At 46.4% G+C, this 23,659-nt stretch overlaps 1 non-coding gene across 1 annotated transcript; it reads left to right on the top strand.

Annotated features, from left to right (window-relative positions):
- The first annotated feature begins 18,439 nt into the window (after positions 1 to 18,439).
- LOC146812199 (U6atac minor spliceosomal RNA) lies at positions 18,440 to 18,561 on the top strand. The gene has a single exon (XR_014967122.1). It is a non-coding gene; the product is annotated as a U6atac minor spliceosomal RNA (small nuclear RNA).
- Positions 18,562 to 23,659: the final 5,098 nt, after the last annotated feature.

Genomic DNA, 23,659 nt, shown 5'->3' with positions numbered 1-23,659 from the left:
CTAATGGGTGGTGGAATAAGATGGGGGCCAAACTGTTTGAAATGCAATGGGACATCAGAGTCACTACATATGAGTTTTTAACCATTTTTACATTGTTTAAAACCCAGAACAACAACTTGCAGTGTACAGTACCAATAAATGAACACAATTCAAACTAAAAATTCACATTTGACTCAGAAAGTATATTCAGGAGACATCTAATAGCTTTTGTCTCCACTGGTAGATAATGTAGGTCAATCCAAAGTGCTGCAAAAAGACAAATATACATATATTTAATGTATGTTGCCTTTATTTTATGCATCATTTGCTAGTTTATTTTAGTACATACACAAAACAATAATGTAAACTTACCAGCTATAAGTTCAGCACAATTTACATTTGTTTGCACATTTGTTCCATTGGTTTGTCTGTGATATGTTTTATTAAACGTTTTAGGTATTGCCTACCTGTGGACAGATTGTTCAGTGTTGTTCTCAAAAGCATCTTCATTAGCTTGGCAATTGCCAAGACTTTCCTATATATTATCTTCATCTTCACCATTCAATATGTTAATAGATCTATTTATGGTTGCAATTAGCGATTCTAGCATTTGCTGTGGTCTGTAGTCAGAATTATCTTTGCCAAAATGAATTTGTTGTGCCAGCACATAGGAATGAAGTTGGTTGTCCGGATGCACAGATGGTTGATATGATGTATTACTTTGTGATGGTTGTAGAGGATGTGAATTAACTATGGGCCGCTCTTTTTGCTTATGATAGGTGGGCTCTGGTCCAGGATAATGCATTGTTTCTCCACTGAATTCTGGCACATATCTTGGAGGGGAGACAGATGTTAAAGCAGCTGAGGCATTCAATACATGACTGTTGCTTGAAGATGTTCGAGGTGATGACATGGTTGAATCTAATTATTTCTGATTTAATTTTGCACACTGATAATCTATATTCAATACATCCCTAGCTGAATCTCGTGTACTTCCTCATTGGTGTATGGTTTGTGGAGTTATAGAAACACTTTTGGAAGCTAGATCAGAAGTAGTTGTAACTGTGACATGTTTCCTATTAATACTTCCTGACTGTTTACTGTGATCTAGTCTTCCTATAGTTGATGTTTGTAGGCCTGAGTTGGTTAAGGCTTGATGTTGTTTGAGTTTTCCATTGGTCATCATATTGTTGAAAGGAGGTGTATGGGTTGCAGTTGGAACAGAATTACAGCTATTGCACTCAGCTAGTTGCCTTCAGGTGTAGGTGTGCTAGTTGATGGGCAAATAGTTTGTTGAGTGGTAAAGTTTTCTGTGATAGAATTACTGGTTTGGATTGGAGTCTCCTGACGGGTGCCAAGGCAGTTTATTGTCAATAAAGTATTTAAGATATCACTCATTTGCAATTGAAAGTTTTAGCCAGAATATTCCTCAAACATTCTTTGCAATTTAGGATCCACAATGTTGGTATTTGTATCTCAGATTCTGGTTGCTGTTTGTTCTTCAATAAGTCCCATCAACTTTTTTCCTTTTTAATGCCATTGTTCTGTTGCTGCTTAGTGTTTCTGGTGGATTCCTGTGTTTTCCATTTGGTGGCAAATTTAGAATTTTCCTTTTCCTATTTATCCATCTTTGATTTATTTATCTGTGAAACATTGCAATCATTTGTGGCCTTCTGAGTTCCTATAAGTGCCACATTTTCATGAATATTTTTTAATCAACTGGCAGATGGAAGGTTTATTGATGAAGAGTCTTTTTGTCTCAATGTTACTAATTTTTACCAATTCCTTGCCCAAATCTGTGATACGGTCATATTGTTGTTTTTGATAAACATATCCATTGCCTTTCTCATGGCTGCACATTGTTTCTTGTCTGTAATTAACATAAAACGAACAAACACTTTTTTTTTCTCAAAAAATGTAATTATCAAACGAGTTGTGATATTAAACTTCTTTTTAGGACCTAGTGAAATGTTACATTGGGTTCTGTAAATTCGAACCAGTTTCAGTAAGATGTAAATTTACACAATAATAACTAAGGACTTAATTTACACTTTAGCAAAAAAATACTCCATCACAAACATGACTGATATCCTGTCCACCTTATTGCAAGAGCATCACATCCTAATGCATTTGTAAAAAATTGGACAGGTAATTCATCATGTTTGTGATGGAGTACTCATCCACAAATTCTAAATCAGCCCACATATTTGTATAGAATTGCATTATTTATGTTGATGATCAGACCAAGATTACACCCCTTGGGTTTTGAGTTCATACATTTAATTATAAAGAATTAGGGTTGTAGAGGAGTCCACTTGCTAGTTGTCGAATGGAAAACGGGTTGGAACACTTTGATCGCATAGAAACGTTTTTCTTTTACAAGAACACAGAACACAGATATTGTGAGGTTTTAGTGTGTAGGGGGAAATCTCACTTTCTAATTGCCTGCTAAATCTGGAGTAATTTTCTATGAGCTGTGGTCGAGCATGCAACACCTCAGAAAAAGAGGCTTATGGACACAGAAGTAGGGTTGCCAGAACTGGCTACAGTAACAGACATCAATGGGCTTACTTGAGGGAATGTGGTCAAAGTGAAATATCTGCCACTAGTATTTTGTGAGTCATTGGAATAAGCAAAGGAAAGAGAAACATAGAGCTGGAAAAGGACAGTATGGAGGTGTGCGTGGTGGGACATGGGGAGAAAGGACTTAAATTCATGTAACATGAATAGAAGATCTTTTTAGCAAAGGAAAATGTGATTTACCATGAGATGAGATAACTTTTGCAAACAGCAGACCCAAAGTGCAAAAGACAGCATTGTTTCTGTGAAATTCATTGTGACTGCACACCAAATAGAAAGGTACTGGATATCATCAGGACCAGGCTGGTTTCTAAGTACAGATTGTGTAAAGCCTGAACAAAATTGCATTCTATGGCCTACCTGTGGTTCAGCAGTAGCTGACCCTAGCTATTAGTATTGATATGCACTTCAGTAATATTCAAAAGCAAAGTTAACTGATGGGAGGAGTCAAACATACATTTTGAACAAATTTACATTGACTGAAGACTAGGACTCCTTTATAAATAATTTTCTTCATGATAGGTTGTCCTTCATCATCTAGGTCAAATGTTTCGAAGGCACTGTGACTGCTGGCTCCTACAAAAAGTTCTGAAGTCTTCTCCATTGCATTAAAAGTAACTTCGGCATGACTTTGCAGCACAATTGATCAGTTCTACATAGTAAAATACACATCATTATCAATCCTTACTCTATTTCTGTAGCATATGCGCCATGACTGGCAAATGTTCTGAATTAAAACATTTTAAGCTTCCATATTCATTTTAATACCTGTAAATGAAATAGTAAATATTTAACTGCACTAAATACAGCATATTCCTGTCATTTGCCATAACACAGCAACCTACATGACTTGTGACAGTGAGGCAGTTACTTTCTGTGTGAATGCCTGAGAGAGCAAAGATTAGTCATAGGTTTCTGGGATATACAAAACAGAAAAACAAGCTGACCGAGCAGGGCAGGAAGGATGGGCACTGGAAGCACAACACCACAAGTGCTGCAGGGAAAATATAATGGCATACACACAGACAAGGGCAGGAACTGCAAGCTGAGCACACAGGGCAGGTGGGAGGGGGTAGAGGCTGCACAAAAGACCATGCATGGCAAGCGGGAGGGTTAGTGGCAACACAGCGTCCATGGAGGACAAGAGGGATGGGACAGGGCAGGCACAAAGGACCATGGAGGTGTTGAAAACCCTAGAAATTTACTGAAAAAACAAATGTTAAGGTGACGTTATAGTTAGGATTTGAAAGATTATCTAACTTTACATTTAAAAAACTAGTTAGGTGCCAAAATGTCATGTAAAACATACTACTACATATGACCTAACCTTCACAGCAGATATTTGTTACAAATCTTTTTGCCAATCTGCTCCTGGTATATGGAATGTGGTGACCATTCTAAAGTGCGGTCAACATTACTTGCCCTAAGCACTCAATTTACAGGCTATGCAAGTAAGTCACACTAATACTACTAAGTACATTTTGCTGCTAAGTAGTGGGATCGAGAATCTTATACTGATGAATATTCTGACTGTCAAAATAACTGGTTGGTTACTCCTTTGTGCATTAACACAAAAACCTGTATGTACCATGGCCTCTGCGCTATATCAGTTGCTGCAATAAAATAATACTATGCTAATGTCTTAGTAAACCTTTGTAATGTGCTGCAGTTATTATAATGAATGCTCCGTGAAGCGCCTAAAGGTCATTTAGAGAGATGCTATTTGAGTTTTCTACAGCTACACTATTTTTTTTACCTTTCTCTAATAAAAGTATGTAGGCGACACTGGAGCAATATTTTTTTTATTTTTCTCTTCGGATCACACTTAAATCCATTCTATGAACGTGCCATTACCGAAATGCCACTGTATTTATCAAAAGGAGAAAATGATGGACCGAATGCTGAAACAATGCAAACATTCACTACCAGTCACAAAGATCTGAGTTTAATCCATCGTACTTTTGCTCACCACACCACCCCAGTTTGAAACCAGCCATTTGCAAATCAGTCTTTACCTTATTCCACATGTGAACTGTCCAGCCCGAACTGCCAATCCAGGTTCTCCCTGGACAGAAGCAAGCATCCTGGGACCGGTTTTATGGTATCACCCCTCACCAGCCAGATTAGCTTGAATCCGGTGGTGCAGTGAGCACGGGGCCCAGCTCTGGGCTTACCCCTCCCACTTAGGGCAGCAAAAACAAAAGGAGCAAATGAAGGACGGAACGCTGAAACAATGCAAATAATTGCCCCAGTAACAAAGATCGGGGTTCAATCCATCGTTCTTTTGCTGTTCACACTACTCCAGTGTGGACCCAGCCATTTGCAAGTCAGTCTTGATCCTGTTCCACATGGGAACAGTCCAGCCCGAACTGCCAATCCAGGTCATCCCTGGACCGGAAGCAAGCATCATGGGACTGGTTTCGAGGCATCACCCCTCATCATCCAGGCTAGCTTGAATCCAGTGGTGCAGTGAGCACGGAACCCACGTCTGGGCATACCCTTCCCACTTAGGGCAACAAAAGCAAAAGGAATAAATGATGGACTTAACACTGAAACAATGTCATGCATTCACCACAGGACAGAGATCTGGGCATAAATCCATCCATTGGCTCTCCACGTCACCCCAGTTTGGACCCAGCCATTTGCAAATCAGTCTTGACCCTGTTCCACATGGGACCAGTCCAGCCAGAACTGCCAAGCCAGTTCCTCTCCATGCCACTGGAGTCAAGCTAGCCTGGCTGATGAGGAGTGATACCCCGAACCTGGTCCTAGGATGCTTGTTTCCAGTCCAGGGAGGATCTGGCCTGGCAATTTGGGCTGGACTGTTCCCATGGGGAACAGGGTCAAGAATCATGTGCATATGGCTGGGTCTACACTGGAATGGCATGGGGAGCAAATAAAACTATGGTTTTAGGCCCAGATCTCTGTACTGGAATAGGATAGGATAGGATAGCCACTTGTAAAGCGCGAACGAATGCCGAAGCGTCTTGGCGCTGGTGGGTAGAGAGAATACAGCTCCATCTTAACACCTGCTCACATCAAAAAGCCGTGTTTTTAACAAGACTTGATGACTGTCTGTTAGTTTCAGAGAACCATGGAGTTTGTTCCAGAGACTGGCAGCATGAAAAGAAAAGGCTCTGCCGCCCCATCTGGCTTTACTGACACGGTTTAGCTTAAGGAGGGATTGAGAGGAGGACCTAAGTGCCCGACCTGGGGAGTAGGGAATAAAAAGCTTCTGAACCTCCTTAGCTCCCCCCCCAGACACAGCCTTGTGTACTAGGCATAGAGCCTTAAAATCTATGCGCTGCTGGACTGGGAGCCAATGAAGTGCCCTGATTCCCTCAGCGATAGACTGACCTCTGGGAACGTCTAGCAAGAGTCTGGCTGCCACATTCTGCAGGACCTGCAGTCTCCTCATCAAGGTCTTAGTTATTCCTAATAGCAATGCATTAAAATGAATTTATGACATTGTTCAGCATTCAGTCCATCAATTGTTCTTTTTTGCAACTATATTAATCAACATTGCAAGGTAAAAAAAAGCTAAATCTGCCCTTTTTAGGATTCAAACTTGATGCCTGCAGAGTGTGGAACAGTTTCTGCATGGTGCTTTCAGCTCACTGTGCCATCCAAATAGTCACCGCAGCTACTGACAATTACAACTAGAAACTTAGGTACAATAAAACTTCAGTGTACACCATCAAACATTTGCGCACATTGACCAGCCAATTTGTAATATCCTCAGGTCATGTTAATATGTTCCCTTTCATCCTGTAACTAGCTGCTCAGCCAGTGAGTATTGCGCGTAGAATGTTAGTGTGAGTGGAATGCTTGGGTGCTTGGTGTGTGTGAGACAGTTGGGAAGATGGGCTGAGCAGCTTCCTTGGAGATACCCAGAAAGGGACCATCTCACAGGGAAAACCAGGATGGGTTCCCCAGCGGCCTTCAGCGCCAGGATACTCCATGGAGTCACAGTGCGCTTTACAAGTACACCCACACACAAGCTAGGAGGCTGCTCCTGGTGGGTTATGTTCTGGGATTGTTCTAGCTTGCTGTTACTTCTACTTATGGACTTATAAATTACATAAAATCATCTCGGCTACGTCTACTTCATCACTTGAACATGTGGGGCCAGCCTATTCCACACTCTCAACAACGTAGTCTCTTGCACTAGATGACCCGCTTGCTGTGTGACCTATGACATGCACCCATCAGCACAGCCACTTGAAGCAATTCAGAAAGGCATCAGAAGTGTGCAAGACTCCTACTTCCTAAAGCATTTGCATTTATTATCATAATCCCATAGAGAGCACATACTCTTTCAACAAATTACGCAATGTTTCATAATACAATATAGAGACCACACTTTCATGCTACCCTCACTCTTGAAGAAGATTGTGGATAACATATTTCACCCATGGACACTATCAGATACCGATGCAAACCGTCATGTCCCCCGCTAGCAACCAGATTTTCACACTTTCCCTCAGACTTGCACGCATTCCACCAGACACCCACACGTATCATCAGATGCCCAGCATGCAAAAGTTCATCCACAAATGCATATAATCAGGTACATAAGACATCACACATTCTCATATAACTATATACACAAGACACCCATGCACACTAGACACCCATGCATAACACCAGACACCCATGCACACTGACAGACACTCAAGCATACCACCAAACATACACAATCATACATCCATAAACACTATGATACGCTCCCAAATGCCATCAGACGCCCACACATGCCACCAGACACCAAATCACATTCACATTCCCTCAGCTATCAAGCCTCTTATGAAAACACCTTCTCTTGTATTCAGAAATGTGACATCTCGCCTAGTCAGATACTCCAATGTAATCTCAGAATCTCATGCTCTTTATTAGACTGAAAATTACATACAGAAACATAACTACATACCTTCACACTGTATTTCTAAAACAGGCAGCAGCTCATCAGGAACGCATCCTTTTGATCACTCTCACAAACTTTAGCCATGTAAACACGCCCACATACACCCTACTCACAAAGCTGACATAGACAGACACATTAAGATAGCCAAAAAACACACTGTAGACAGCATCAACACCACAGAAACCTTTAACAAAACATCTCCTGACACGCATATATTGACGGGTGAAACACTGCAGTCTGTTAGTCAGTAGTAATATCGTCTGAGCAGTATGGAGATTTAGACCAACATAGTAGGATGGAGGATGGGGATAGGTCCAGAAGAGTGGGAGAATAAAGTTGGCCTTCGAGCCTAAAGCAGAAATATTTAAAGCATAACCTACGACTAGGCTGACAGGATGATAGTAATGCAGCTCGACTCAGCGGTGTTGAGAGCCAGTCTCTCCAGATAGTTTGTTGCAGCATGAATATCTGCGGATTAAATGAGTGACATCCATGCCATTCACAAAGCTGTAAATACACCAATCTCTATAACTTTTGCAAAACCCATAAAAACAAAACACAAATGCATTCCTGCAAGACCACTTTGAATGGTGGCAGAGAAATGCAAAACACGAAGCCTGCAAATGAACAAATTATGGGCACAGCACCTTCCTTTTTCTGACTCCTTTGTCTATGTCAGTATGCCATTTCATTGTTTTTCATACACGTTAGGCCTGTTGAAGGCAGATTTGCATGTAATAATTAAGCCAGTCTTTTGAGAGCCCACCCAACTCTAATACTCTACCTCTATAATCTCTTGAAGGCAAGGAGTGCAACATGAGGGTCAGAAAATGAAGCAACTGCTTATATTACAAAACTAAAGTTAATATTGTGAGAGCTCTCTGTAGTTTTGTTCTATAGAAATTGTTTTAAAAAATTGATTCCAGATGTGGAGAAGGCGCAGCAAAAGCGGCAGGCAACCAACGAGAAAGCCACCAAAGATTGGCATGCGGAGCAGCCACGGTCTGTGCAGGTAACAGCGATGGGGAGGTGGGGCCCGGTAAGGGGGGATTTTGAGGGACGATGCCAAGGGAAAATTAAAGAAATCATCAATTTTTCCTTGGCATAACCCCTTTAAATCCCCCCTTACCCGGCCCCACCGCCCAACTGCTGTTACCTGCACGAATCGCGGCTGCTCTGCATGTCAATCTTTGGTGGCTTCTCGTTGGTTGCTTGCTGCTTCTGCTGCGCCTTCTCCACATCTAGGCAGGGTATCATCCACTCGGCATCTTCTGGGATGATGTCCCGCAGTGGTCATCTAAACAGTAAGGTTGCAAAGTGCATCCCGTGGTGGAGTGAGGAGTCTGCCATTACGCCTGCAGAAATTGATGAAGACACACTTCAACATCTTGGTGCTGGTCCACACCTATCCTGAGGGCTCAATTCATTGTCCTCATACACCTTTCTACTTCCCGGTTGGCTTGTGGCCATTGAAGTGTGATCCTACAGAGCCTGATTGATTTCTGCACCAGGAAGTCTTGAAATTCTTGCCATTGGAAAGGGGGTACATTGTCAGACTTGAATTCCTCCGGCAAGCCAAACAGTGCAAAGGTCTTCTCCAGTGCGGGTTGTACATGGATGAACGTGGTGGAGGGCACCGATTCGACTAAGGCGAACTTGGAGAACGAATCCTTGACCACCAAAGTGTTTCGCCACTCAGGGAAGCTCCCGAAATCAACACTGACTTTTGTCCATGGAGTGAGGCATGGTTCTTTGGTCAAAACTGGCGCGGGGGCTTGGTTTTTACCGGTGATGGTTCATGGATGGCAGCGTCTGAGTTCTTCATCAATGCGCTCATCCATTTCAGGAAACCTAACTTTTGTGCGGAGCATCGCTTTGGTCTTTGCTGCTTCTTAGTGGCCTTGGTGGGTGAGTGTGACCATTCAACATTGGAGGCTTTTTGGGATGACGATTCTCTGTGCTCGCAAGACTGGGCCGGATCCACCTGTGCTCAGTTTGTGTCGTACCCTTCACAGTTGGTGATGCATGTTCTGTTTACCTGCCATTGCCCTCGAGCCATGGATTCTTTCACCTTTAGGAGGGTATCATAGGAGTCTGTGGCTTTTTGTATGTCCTCTCGAGTGACGCCTACTGGGGAAACATTGGTCTCAACCAGGTTGACGAAACCTTCAGTGCGCTCTTCGTCTAGCTCTTGCCCGCTAGTGCTGTTTGGTGGCAGGTGACGTGATAGCAAGTCAGCAGGTTTGTTGGCCCCGGTCAGTACACCAGCTGGAACGAGTATGCTTGGAGATGTATGACCCACCTCTCTATCCTCGGGGCGCCAGGCGTGACGACCCATTGAACAGGGGCAGGAGCGGTTTGTGGTCCGGCACCACCTGGAACTGGTGGCCGCAGGGGTAAAGGTGGCAGTGTTGGCATGCTCTTCTGATGGCCAGATCCTCGCGCTCTATCTGTTTGTAGCAGGTCTCGGTTGGGGACAATGTCTGACTTGCGTAGGCTACTGGAACAGAGTCCCCCCTGGCATCTTCCTGTGGGAAGATGGCTCCGAGTCCCACTGGGCTGGCGTCCATGACCAGTACCGTTCTTCACCGTGGATGGAAGTAGGCCATGGTGGTTTGGTCCAGCAGGGCTTTCTTTTAATGCTATGAAATGAGAGTTCTTCCTTGGGACCCCAGCACCATGGCACGTTGGTCTTCGTTGGCTGTCACAGGGGTTCTGATAGCATTGCTAGGCCAGGGATACACGTTCTGCAATATGTCACCATTCCTAGGAAACTGCGTACCTCAGTGGGAATTTGGGGTACCTGGGCACTGCGAATGGGCTCCACCTTCCGGGAGTCGACTTGGAGCCCTTCTCGTGAGAATACGTAGCCAAAGAAGTCAATTGGGTTCTGGTAGAATAAGCATTTTTTTCTGTGAAAGGTGAGGCCACAGTCTGCGTGGCTCGCAGTCGGCCATGGTGCTCCTCAAGGCTCTGTGAGTAGATGAGTATATCATCACTCAGGATTATCAAGCCCACTAGCCCGCAGGGGGTTTCCTTGATGGAGTTCTGAAACACCTCTGCCGCCAATGAGACACCGAAGCTGAGTCGTGTGTATCACCGGAGGCCTTCGTGCGTAGAGAAAGTCATTATGTAGCAACTCCAGCTGGTGGTATCCGGAGTTCAGGTCGAGTTTCAAAAACCATTAGGTGCCGTTTAGGTCTGCTACGATGTCATCCATGGTTGGGGACACGAGTCTCCCTCTCTCCGGATGGCCTGGTTGGGGAGCCTCATGTGCATGCAGATTCGGATGGCCCCAGGCTGCTTAGGTTTTGGTGCGATCACCAGCAGGGAGACTCACTAGGTGGGGCCAGATACCTTCTCAATGACGTCTTGGCTTTCCAGGTCCTGCAGCACCTTCTCTACAGGAGGGCGATGATGAAACAGGATGCAACGGTGCCTGAGTGCAGTGGGCTTAATGCCCTTGTCGATGTTCAGTGTCACTTTGTTGGGGGAAGTCGTTCAGTATGTCCTCCGCGTGTGTGTCAAGGACTTGTACTGTGAAGAACACCACCTCCAGATCTTCTGCAGTGTGACATCCGAGCAGCATTACTTTCTGGCCTTTTGTTATGGTGAACTTTGTCTTGATGCAGTGTTCAGCACTAGTGACGTTAACTTTGATCATGCCCATGAGTGGTAGGGATTCAGTGGCCCTGTATGTGTAGATTTTTGCAGAGCCAGGTGTGAGTGGCAGGCGAGGAGATAATTTCTCATACTGACTTGAGTCCATCACATTCACAGATGCTCCAGTGTCGATCAGGACTTGAATTGGAGTGCCATTGATGTGCACATCGGTGGGGGCATCTCTTGCAACCAGAGAGCTCGGCAAATAAGAATACGAATATGTTGTCGTCATCGTGCTCAAAGTGGGCAGTGGCCCCTTGAACCGACTGTTCCGCTGTGTGGATGGGGTCCTCCAGTGTCAGATGGCGTAGGGTCATGGCATGTACTCTTGCTGTGAATCTTCTTGACCGCCCTCCTCCTCCACTACAGACACTTGCACAATGATTGACTTTATTACACTTGGAACACATCTTCCCTTTTTACGCGCACTGTTCGGATGTCCAGCGGTCGAATACGCAATTTCCACACTTCCCGTTCGGTTTCCTCTCGGGGATGAGGTAGCGGGGGTATTTCAAACTCTGGTGGCCTCCATTTCCTCAGCCCAGCTATTGGAGAGTTCATTGGAGCATGCGTGGATGGGAAATCTTGTCCAGGGATATCCCGGGTTGGCAGAGTGCATCCCTGTATGATCTGCGTGTGGATATCTTCATGTTGGTCAATGTTCACACACGTGCACGCGAGCCTCTGCAACCTGGTGTTGAACATGTCAAATGTCTCTGCTTTTGTCAGCTTGGCATGACGCAGCTTGAAACGTTCAGTCAGGATTAATTTGGGGATCGAAATGCCTCTTGAGGGCAGCAATCACAGCATCGTAATCATTGTCTTCTCCATTGTACGGTAGGGTCTTGAAGAGTTCATACAGTTTGTCACCTCCAAAGTGCATCAACAGCGAGCGCCTCACATTTCCAGCCCTCCGGCAAAACGCCCGGTGCCGGTACAGCCAGTGCGGCCCTGACTGTTCCATGGGAATGCTGTTTTCCTTGGAGTGGTGAAGAAGACTATAGCTGATGTCTTAACAAATAAGACAAGATGGATGTTAGCAGTAACAAAAAAAACAAGGAGCTCTCTTGTTAGTCAGTAGCTGCTTTTATGCAGGAGACTGTTGACTTCAGCGACTCCAAAGATTCAACTTTTCTGCCCTATGGGCACTCGAGAATTTGGGCTTGCTTTTACTGCTCTCCTGAGCAAAGTACTGACTAACGATGAGGCCAGGCATATGGTTTCCCAGCTATGTATTATTTCTAAAAATGTTAATAAAGATATCTAATAAATTCATATTTGAATACATTACATTTCTTAACACCTTCCCCGGATATTTACCGCTATTCCTCGCTAGAGGTGCCTCTCTCACGCTTCCTTGCTCTCTTTCCTGTTTGCCTCCTCTCCCTTGCTTTTCTCTTGCTATCTAGCCACTCTCTCCATCCTAAAAACGGGTTTCTCTTTTCCTTGCTTCACACTGCCCTCCCACATCCCCTATCTACTTGTCTGACACTGACTTGCTCCGTGTCTCAGAGCTCCTCGTGGTGGTTTAGCTAATTACTATTGTGTTCCCGGGGTGGACAGGGCCACTTCAGGACCTGCATATGGGGTATGGAAAAAAAACACTTAATAGCTGCAGAGCCCATGGCTCACATGAGTCACAACGACCACCAGGCCTCAATTCACTAAGGGGAGTCACTGCTCCGCCCCACCCGAGGTCCAGCTTGAGACAGCTGAGTCACAGCCCTATAGTGCCGCAGTTATTGACCGAGGTGCACTCGAGACAGATGCAACCCCGATGAGACCCCTGCTGCGCACCCGTCATCGCGGTTTTTAAAGAGCGTCAGAGGGGCTGGCCAATACATTATGCCAGAGCTTTTGCGCTCTACTCGATTGACAGCGTGGTGCCCCAAACACAGTACACACACTGCACACCTCAGCTACACGTGAGCAGCAGGTGCACTTGCAGTTATACACATTTGCCGCAGGCTACGTTACTAGGCAGTCCATTGTCTCACTGTGCCCAACCAAGCTGCGTGCGCTCAGCTCACACAAACAGGATTGAAGGGCCTGTTGTCAATTAATTACATACCAAATGACCTCGAGAGACACAAGCACTGGATAGGCTGAAGCCTGCTACCTATCAGAGCTCTGCCTTGTCGGAGACTTGCCTTGGATCTGCCATGCTTAGCTCATCGAACGCTGACAGATCTCCTTTGATGAGGTACTTCGAATTATAGATTTGGGGGTTAGAAAGAGCCTGTGCCCTTTCCCAAAACTTGCCGCAGGAGCTGCTGGGGCACTCTTCAAATCTTGCCACAGTGGTCGGTGGGGCTGAATTGTGCGTTTCGTGCACACGGAGGGAAAGAATGGCACATTTCAGCCTTTAAACTGTGGAACCCACAGGCTGGCAAATTTCTGAAATAGATAAAAATGTAATAGTGCCAATATCGGCAACCGTTATCATAGCATACATCAGTACATACTCATAATAAAACACATGACACTGAATGTAAGTGGAGAAATATTGCTGCAGGTTTATTAGCATAATAAATATGCAAACACGGTGGGTTATCTTACGGGCGATCCCAGCGCAGACCACCGGCCTATGACCCATGTTTGGCCAAGCCTGAGCTGAAACACTTCTGAACAGCATGAAACAGGCTAACCACCAGCATTGCATTCTGAATGTTCCTGACGCGGCCCAGAAACATGCGCATGACTAAAGCAACTGGCACCATGCCATAAACGTATCCATTCAGCCTTCTATGAATGCAAAATGTGCTCCGTATTAGTGTTCCCTCCAAACCAGCCGCCCTAACCAGGCAACCCGCACCCTCCTGGCACTGGCACACTCCCGCCCCAGCTGCCCTAGAGTGCCTGGTCGTGTGTGGCCACAACCTGCGTTTTATCACGGACGTTATATCGGGGTGTGATGACACTCAACTAACTCACTGCTGAGTGCCCCTTGCACCATCGCAAGTAAGTCTTTGCACACTTAGTGGCCAAACGAGGGCCCGCCGCCTACATCCCTAGCTGCCAAGGTTTCATATTGCTATGTATGACATTTTCATAATGACCGCGCCCCTGTGGGTGACATTCCCAGACTATAAATGACACTACAGTGGGAGCGAAATCCGTCACTGATACGGCGCATGTCCAACCTACCCATGCACATTACTGAAACATGTTAGGGCGGCGGGACCTGTGATGCTGACTGCCGGTATAGTTCAAATTGTCTCGCTGGCTCCAGAAGTCAACCCCATAATGGGAAAGAACTCTCCCTCAGACTGTGCCCCTAACTGTATTTGCATTGAGTGGTCCTATAATGAAATTAATCAAATTGTGTGCTTGTGTGAGGCGTCTGCGAAGCATGGCTCATGTCGTGGCTGCTCAAACACGTGACGTATCCTGTGCTGACCTCGACACTGTGGGACTGTTGTTCAATGGACATGCTCATCTGTGGCCTAATATTGGTCAAACAGGGCAGCACACGACAACGGAAATAAATTCCACTGTATCACACCACACTTACTTTAGGCAGTGCATAATTAAAAAATAGCTGTCAGGCCAGGGCACCCGTCAAGAACCACTCCAGCTTCCTTCACCTATTCCCAGTGCCAACGCTGCCAAGTACCTGTGTGTAAGTGCGACTATTCGAGGTCTTCAGAAACCCCCAATTAATACAAACATCATGGGCAGTGGTCAGCCCGGTAGCCACTGGACCAGTATGTGGTACCTTCAGTGAGCTAGAGCTATCATCTATCTTCAGCAACGAACCGTGACCTGCAGCGCAGAGTGGTTGAGGTACTGCTCAGTTACTCTTTGCCAACTGTGGAAGTCTGACCTGATGAATTCTGAAATTGGTGACTCAGCTTGGAGCAAGGCATTAAGACAGAATTGGGACCTCTGTGGAGGGGAAGGGGACGTGAGACCAAACATTTGCTCTAACACTAATGCATCCCGCCTATCAACTGCCCACCACATAATGCACCTACCGTATGTGCGTTATTAAATATAGCAGTAAAGCAGAGGTACGTGTGGCTACTGTACCCAAGGCTGTAATGTGCCCGTAAATAAGAAACCATCAACGTGATTAATGGCCCAAACCATGTCCCGGGGACCAGTTCCCGAACCTGACCTCCCTCACCATTTCTGCAAAACTTCTCAGACATTCCCCACAGACTGCTGCAGATAGAACAATTATACTGATGTATGACCAGTAGGCAAAGATTGGGTGCTATGCAATAGCCGCATCAGCCAAGCCTACACAGATGATCTTGGTTCAAAAACACAGTGAACAGAGCATCCAAAGTTTAGACTGCTATGTGTGACCGTTCCCTAAGTCAGTGTAATTCGTGAGAATGCACCTATGAGTGACACTTTATCGCGAGCGTAATCCAAAAAAGACAACGGCGAAAAATTCTCAGCACTTGCATCAGTTTGAGAAACAAAAACCCCTCGAGGATCGCACCCCTGCCGCAAGGCACCAGAAGCAGGAGGGCCCTTGGTGCGAAAAGTTCGCTGTTTGAAAGGGCAGACTGACTGTGGTATGTGATCAGCCGCATGGCCGACATTCCTTTTAGATACCATTTTAATCACACCTTTAATGAAGCTGCAACTGTAACTGGAAAATTTTCCTCACAAGAGACACAAACTCCATCTCTCAATTGTGCCAGTATCGCAGCACATCTTAAAGCTCAGAATTGGGCCAACAATCCCTACGCATTATCAACACTCATCTCCTTAAACCGAATGAAAGCCGATTCTGTGTGAGACCCAGGGCATTTTCCCTTGCAGTTAGAGGCGGACACTCGTTCCCACACATACAGCAAAGTACCTCGGCTACAATTGTTTCCTCAAATCACTCTGCCTCCCAGGCCCGCGCGGGGCCGGGCACCGGCCCGCCGAGATTATTGCAGCGTTACTTAGACTATAAAGAAGAGTTAGAAATTTTGCCAATTTATGACACTTTGACAGCTTTTGCGGAACTCAAACCCTTGTCCTGTGTGGCCCGTACAACCACCGGTACAAGACGTACCATTGAGCAATAGCTCCTGGTAAAGCGCGAAGCCATATACCTTTGCTCGTGTTGCCAGCAAGCGCCACGCTCGATTCCCCGTAAATGCACCTCACGTGCGGGGCGGCCATTACTGCGAACAAGCACATCCGATGAAGGATAAAAGTAACGGGTGGCAATTTGGATCTGGTCATGCAACATAACTACCCGATTATAGGTCACAAAATTAGTTGCTTGCCAAATTCTGTCCCTAAGGGACCCCAACCTTGAGGAAGGGTACCGCACATCTGGTGGTGCGGCACCTGGGGGAGGTAATGAAAGCATGAGAAATGAGTGGCTAGAGGACTGGAGGATGTACGAATATTGTATGTCTCCCACTACGTCGTGCCGTCCCAACTGGCAATACGTTCGAGAACTGCATCAACCAGGAGCTCTGCCCATGTGACTGCGCCCATCCTTTGAGACCCGGGCATGAAGGACCGTGACCGCCCCAATCTCCTTGCCCTAACACCGGCCCAGCTGTGTCAAAAGACCTCACAATTCAGCGCGTCAAGGCTTAACTCGTATAAAACTCTGTCAGGGCTGACACTAGGCGGCCCCTTATCTTGCGCCATACATAATCCCGCCGTGCTGCCTTTATTAAAGCACTCTACTAGCTAAACATAGTGACGTTACACTCCCAGCATGCCCTGCAGGGGGGTAGCTACACCTAGCATGGTAGTGTCCAATGCTAGAGTGAAATGTGCAAAGATTAAGAAACGCTTAAGATATCCGTCCAGTACCGAGCGAGACCCACTGGTCTGCCGGACACCTGGCACGATCCAAGAGAGAAGCGAGAGGTTAAAACTTTTTTTTTTTTTTATTTTTTTTTTTTTTTTTTTTTTTTTTTTTTTAAAAAACGATAATGGAAAGCAGCAGGCTGCTGGCGGTGTGCACCTAGTGCTGGCAAGTGCGGGCCCGGGGAGATAGAGTGATTTACCCAGGGACACAGCGCGAATGCGAAGGTGTTGGAGCGCTGTACAAGAGCACCATACTTACATGCATATTCGGGCACTGGGTTAAAGTGATTTGCCCAGGGACACTGCACGACTCAAACCGAAGGTGTTGGAGCGCTGTACATAAGCACCGTCTGTACATGAATATCTGCCGCGGGGAGATAAGTGATTTGCCCTTGAGACACAGCGCGAACACGACCCGAAGATACTGGAGCGCAGTAAATGAGCACCAAATTCCGCACAAGTACAGGCGCAGGGAGAGAGTATACACCGCACGAACGCGACCCGAACTGAGTAGGAGCGCTGAGCCTGAGCGCCGTCTTAAGTACAATTCGCGCACTGGGAGAAATTGAATCACCGCCGAACCCGCCCCGGAAGAAGTCGGAGCACTGTGCCTGAGCACCGTATAGACCTACATTTTAAATAAATGCCCGCAAATGGCGGCGGTGGGGTCGAACCTACGGCTCCCGAGAGACTTGAGCCGAAACCAGCGCCTTGGACCGCATGGCCGCGATAACCCAATACTCGGCCCCGGGGACAGTCACCACAGCCACCGGCCGCGTCCCCGAGGCGCGTCCAACTCAAACCTGCCGAGCTGTAGTAGCCCCCCCTCACTCCCGCCGGTCACGTGCACATGAGGAACTCATGCCTGGAGGCCAAAAGGGGCACTACTAAGAGTGCCCCGGCGTGACAGGAAGCAGAGCTATGGGCCTCGACCGCCTGGCTAAAGTTATTTCACATTGATCTAATGCATAACAAATGTACAAACCAAGATGGCATTTCCCTTACTGCCTAGACGCTAACCACGAACCGCGGGACCCCTCCCACACAGCGTCAAATGTAGACAACTCCCGAACGAGTGGGAAATGCGTAAATTCCCCCCCTCACCCGGATGCGGACTCAAACCTGGAGCTGTGGAACACACCGCATAATTCGCTTCAGTGCCCCTTGACCCAGCACATGCTGTGCTGACCCAGAAAGGAGGGGGTCCCTGACCCGGCCTCTCTAGCCCACAGTGGAATTAATAAAAGCGCGCATCATGCCTGCTGTGCATAAAAACATGGTTAGACGCCACGTAGTAAGTGACCGTGCCTTAAAGTCCGTATATTCAACCGTGAACGATAAACGTTCCTCCTATGACAGCATACACACCGCTAACCATACATAATAGAACATGGATTACTGTTGTATAAAGGTTAATTTTGTGAGGCGGGAGTTTGCATAGCGCGAGCTTGACCCTGATCGGGCAGCAAGCGCTTTCTTAGCACCAGTTACCTCCCATGCTGGTATGTACACATAGTATTGTATGAAAGGGGAGGTAGCATTCCCCGTCACAAAGATGGAAGAGGTCCTAGTGGCCTTTACAACACATATACGGACTTAAGTTATAACTTGCACGTAACAAGGGGCGCCTCCTTTGAAAACAGTACCTGCTGACCTATTTACATCAATGCACTCTGTAATCTACTTGGCATACGTTCTTATCAGGGACATCGACACTCTGCACTAACTTCCCCTCAGTCGAAACCTCCACTCCACAAAATGCTGATCTCTCTCCCGGAAGAAAATTAATCACAAGTTATCTTGACCCACATGTGAGAGACCTGGTAATCGCCGCGGTAAGCGGCGCTGCTTCCGGTGCTTCAAAGGGCTAATGAACTCCCAAACCCGGCGCCCCCAAGTAGTTAGCACCACGGTCGCACCGTCCTAAATCCAGCCCTGCCGGGGCTTCCTCCACGAAATCCCTGAGCTGGGTTTTACTTGGGGTGTGAACCGGGGCTAGGGTCAAACCCTACGGACTGCAGGCTGGTGCCTGTGCGAGCCCCCACTAACGTTTTGGGCTGTTGCTCTGGGGGGTGGGAGTGGCAGGTGAGTTGCGTTCCGAAAAAATAATGCTATGCGTGATATTAAAGTGTGGACACCCATTTTACAGGTACTTTTACAAATCCACAGCCCACCAAAGCATGAGGTTCCGGATATACTCTCCGAACCCCGTGCGGGTCGTGCCAGACTCCTCGAGCCGTAAGGTCGGACTGGTGCCTAATTATAGACTGCAGGCGGCACGCGTGGGCCGATAACTTTAAATGAGAAAACCCCAATTTACAACGTTTTTTCAAGGCGACGTCTGACAGATTAAGCGGGGTCCTCCACCCATATGGAGAACCTATCTCTTCCTTCCTCGTGATACCAGCCTAGCTCTCTGCCCAAAAACCCAAGACACGCATGGCAAAAAATTTCGAAGATGCCGGAAACTGATCCCGGGCCCTCGTACATGCAAAGCATGAGCTCTAACACTGAGCTGCATGCCCCCGACTCTCGCTCTCGTCACCACCAACACTCACCGGGATACGAAAACCCGACGCCAGACCAGGCAGAACGAACGGCATCAAGGCAAACGAGCGGACAAGAGGTGCTCTTTCTTTCGAATCACTTGGCCCGAAAAAACGACAGAGTAAGATTGTCTTGGTGCCTGAATTCTATACACAAACAAGGCTGGGAGGAAAGATGCGCATGCGCTCACTCTCACACCTTGCGGGCGTGAATGGGCAGAGCCATTGGCCTCTCCCAGCTGAGGAATTAGTGTCCGCGCGCCCTACAGGCCCCAAAAAGTCTAGCACGCATACTTGACACACGCGTAGGAGCTACAGAACCGCTCCGAGCTGCTCCTGTTCAGGAGCCTAAAATAAACACGGCCAAAAACAGACCGAACCCTACACCGACCAGACACAAACCTGACCAGCGAGGAAACCCTGCATGCATCACGTGGAGGAGCTTAGTGACAGAGTAGTCAGCACCCAGAGACGCACCAAAGGCATACATGTGGCTTACAAATGATAACACACGGGAAGACACGACAGCTAAGAGATAGCTGTATATTTGTATCAGGTATCAGCGCGCTCATGCGCACCATTACCAATGAAAACATTCATTTTTGTTGGGCACAGGGGGGTTAAGCGATCTCCCAGGAACTCGCAGGATGCTAAGCGCCGTTGCCAGGCTCGAACCTGGTTCCCCAGCTTGGAAGTCCCCCGCTCTAGCCGCAACGCTAAATCCTAATACGATGGCCTGCCGATGCCCGACCGATACTAACACACGCGCGCCCCAACCCCGCAGCCCCCGCAACCTCTCTAGCCGGCGCTTGGGCCTGGCTTTGTGCCCGCAACCCCCCCGCCCGTGGTATTCCGACCACAGGGCCCCGTCACCTGGTGCTGCCCAGGGACAGGGCCGGGGCGGGGAGGGAAGACAGGCAAACTCACCGCGAGCGAGAGGCTCCGAGGCTGCTGGGCACGCGAGGACCGAGCTGCAAGGCAAACGAGCGGACAAGAGCAAAAATGTGGTTATAATGGATGAAGCCAGTTGTGTGACGGAGAAAGCTGTAGTCATGTGGAACTTCACTCACTATGGGCAGCGACCGGAGGCTTAGATCCTAGAAGACTAACCATGTCAGCTGGAATCTTCGCCTGCCGTTCACCGCCAGTGCAGGCCTTACATTTCAACGTATAAATTCTTTAGAATAACAACATGATGTGGTGTGACTCGGGCTCACCAGCATTGGGGCGTGTGACGCTCACGAGACACATTACTAAGTATCATTGCCTGTCACTGTGATTCATAGGTCGCCAAATATATTTCTCTTTCAAACTTTACCAGTTTTTCAGTGGTTGTAAAAGCATCTTTGACTGTGAAACTATAAACGTTTTTTTTGCAACATTTATATTTACTATCCTTTAGGAGGTATGTAGATCTTTTTGTTCGGCAGGATACTTAACACCACAAAGCCCTTCAGCAAAGGCATGTCACTGTCTATGCTCCAGCTCATTAAGCTCCATAGAGACACCAACCTGACCCATGCCTGACTGTGCTGCAGCCAAGAAGCTCTATAGAGAACACTCTGCTGTGTTTATCGAGCTACAAATAGAGAGATCCCTCGAGTGGAAGATGGACCTTTGATAGATCTCTACTCTCCGACGTATCAGCAATAACACAGATGAAGAGTGATACCTTGTCTTTCTATGAAATTAATGACTCCTCAGCACCACTACATGTAACATGGAATGCCTATAAGGCATTTATAAGAGGCAGAGTTATCAGTCTTGCTGCAAAAAAGCATAAGGAAACTAGAGCTATGATAAAAATACTGGAAGAAGACTTCTCCAGAGCTCTGAGTGAAAGAATTACACAACAAAGCAGTCAGGAGCAGAGGGAGGATAACAATGAAGCTATAACTGAAAGACAGGCGTTAGCAGATTATCTGCACAGCATTACTAGATGAAAATGGGAAGCTATTAAATTAGGTAATTATGAATATGGAGAATGATGTGGGAAGCTCCTTGCTTGGAAGTCTCGCATCAACCAAACAAGGAATTTAATCAAGGAGATTGCCAATGCTGAATCAGGAGGGGTCTGGTCGGAGAATGCTAAAATAGAACAAGCATTTGAGTCCTTTTTTCAAGATTTATAAACTGAGGATCAGGAAGTCTGGTTTGGTCATCCTTATTGTTTTTTAAAGTCAAACTAAAGGTCTTGAGATCGGCCTGTGAGCTCTGGTATCAGTTTAGAAAGACTCTAAAGATCCCGTACTATAGTGTCGGTGCCCCAATTTGAAACTCCCCAGGTACGCTTGCATGACTTAAGGATAGTTTTTTGGCCCCATTGTTGGAAGAAGGGATTGAGAAATGTGGTCAGCTATTGCAAAAAAACAAGCTATTCTAATCGGACTTTCTACATAACATCACGAACCAGAGGTTGTCTAGATTCCAATTTTACCAATTATCCAGCTGGGCCGCTAAGCTAAGTAAAGATGGGGATGGAAACGAAGAATAGGCCCGCTCTATCAATGTAAAGAAGTATCTAAATGGTACTGGTTGCTGGTAAGAGGGGAGCCTCCATCAACACCAATGGGGGAGTCCTGGAGGAGAGACCTGCCCTTTACCAACATTGCATTTTTATGGCAAGTATCGATGCACACCTTATGGAGTGTTGTTAAAGCTGCTCCTGTTAAGAGAAACCATCTGTTTACACTCCACAGAGCATATTAGACTCCTAAGGGGCTTGCAAAGATTGGAGGTGAAGGTGTGAAGGTCTGCTTGGAGTGCGCTTCGGTGAATGCGGATGACCTGCATATGTTACAGCAGTGTCCACAGATCCAGGGCTTCTGGCAAGACGTTGGTAAGACCATCTCAGAGGTTTTGAGGCAAGAAATTGAGGTAAGCTCTGTTTTGGTCATCTTTGGAGTCCTCCCAGAGGAGAGTATCAGCTGTAAGCTCTCTAAACTTTAAGCCTCTCTATTATTTATTTTAATTCTTCTGGCAAGGAGAGAAATTTGTTTGAAATGGGTATCGCCTCTGCCCTCTGCCTCCAGTATTTTTGGAATGGGTTGCCTCTGTTAAAAGAGTTAATAATTTGGATCATGGCTGTATCTCGAGAAAAAGAACCAGATTCTGGGTGGCTTGGGAGGAATGGGCCAGCAAGGCTTATAATATAACACCTTAAAATGGTCCTATTTTTATGAAATAAGTGAGATTATGAGAAAGAGGCTGATTCTTGGGAAGGTTGCTACGCTCCTCCTCTTTTCTTGCCCAGGAGTCTTGTGGTAGGGCCTCTCAGGAACCTTGGAGGTGGTAAAGTAACAGATGAGGTCATGACCTCCCGCCATAGGATCAGGAAAGAGCCTATGCTCGGTTAAAGACAATCTGGTTATTTATGAATGAGGACAAAAAAAAGAAGCTCCATAGAGATAACAGTCATGTGACTACCTTTGCCACAGCCCATAAGCCCCTTGGAGACATACTCTGCCCCCTCTGTGACTATTTTCTTTGCGGTGTTACACTGTGTGAATTGGACTTGAAGATATTGGAGTGCCGTACACGAGCACCAATTACATTACACAAGGACACATGCATTTTTGGTAGACAAGGGGGGGGTTTAAGTGATTTGCCCAGAATCACAGGATGTCGTGACGACGCAGAGACTAGCACCAGTTTACTTCCTCCAAAGTAGGCAACTCTGGCCGTTATGCCACATTCTAAGCCAATCTCTGCCCTCCCCCACTTCTGCCTCCTGTAGACTTCAAATCACTCTAAAAACAACAAAAGAGTCTCTTAGAAGGCCAGTCATTGCCTGCGAGTCAAGATTTATTTTTCACACTGAGGTCAAAATGGATAGCACAGGCAGGACCTGGCCTACCTAAATCCCTGCTTGGAAGGTAATGCGCTTGCTCTGTTGAAGACAAATGAGACTGGGGGCTCCTTTTTTCAAATATTGGCAAAAGTCACCAGAATAAAAAACATAATTAAAGTTAAGTTTGTTTGGATTAATATATTTATATTTACCTATTTGTGGTACTTCGGCAGATTTTCAAACATTTCCGATACAAACAGTTATAGCAAAGGCAGTGATTGTCACAGACTGTATACAATTATTTTGTTATAACAAATCTCACAAATTACTGCAGTATGCAAGTGTTTTGGAATTACTGACGATTCTGGGGGAGATTTGCATACTTCATAAAGATAGCTC

The sequence above is a fragment of the Triturus cristatus genome, chromosome 7, assembly GCF_964204655.1.
Source record: "Triturus cristatus chromosome 7, aTriCri1.1, whole genome shotgun sequence".
NCBI classification, from domain to species: domain Eukaryota; kingdom Metazoa; phylum Chordata; class Amphibia; order Caudata; family Salamandridae; genus Triturus; species Triturus cristatus.
This window is presented reverse-complemented; position numbering and strand designations above follow the sequence as displayed.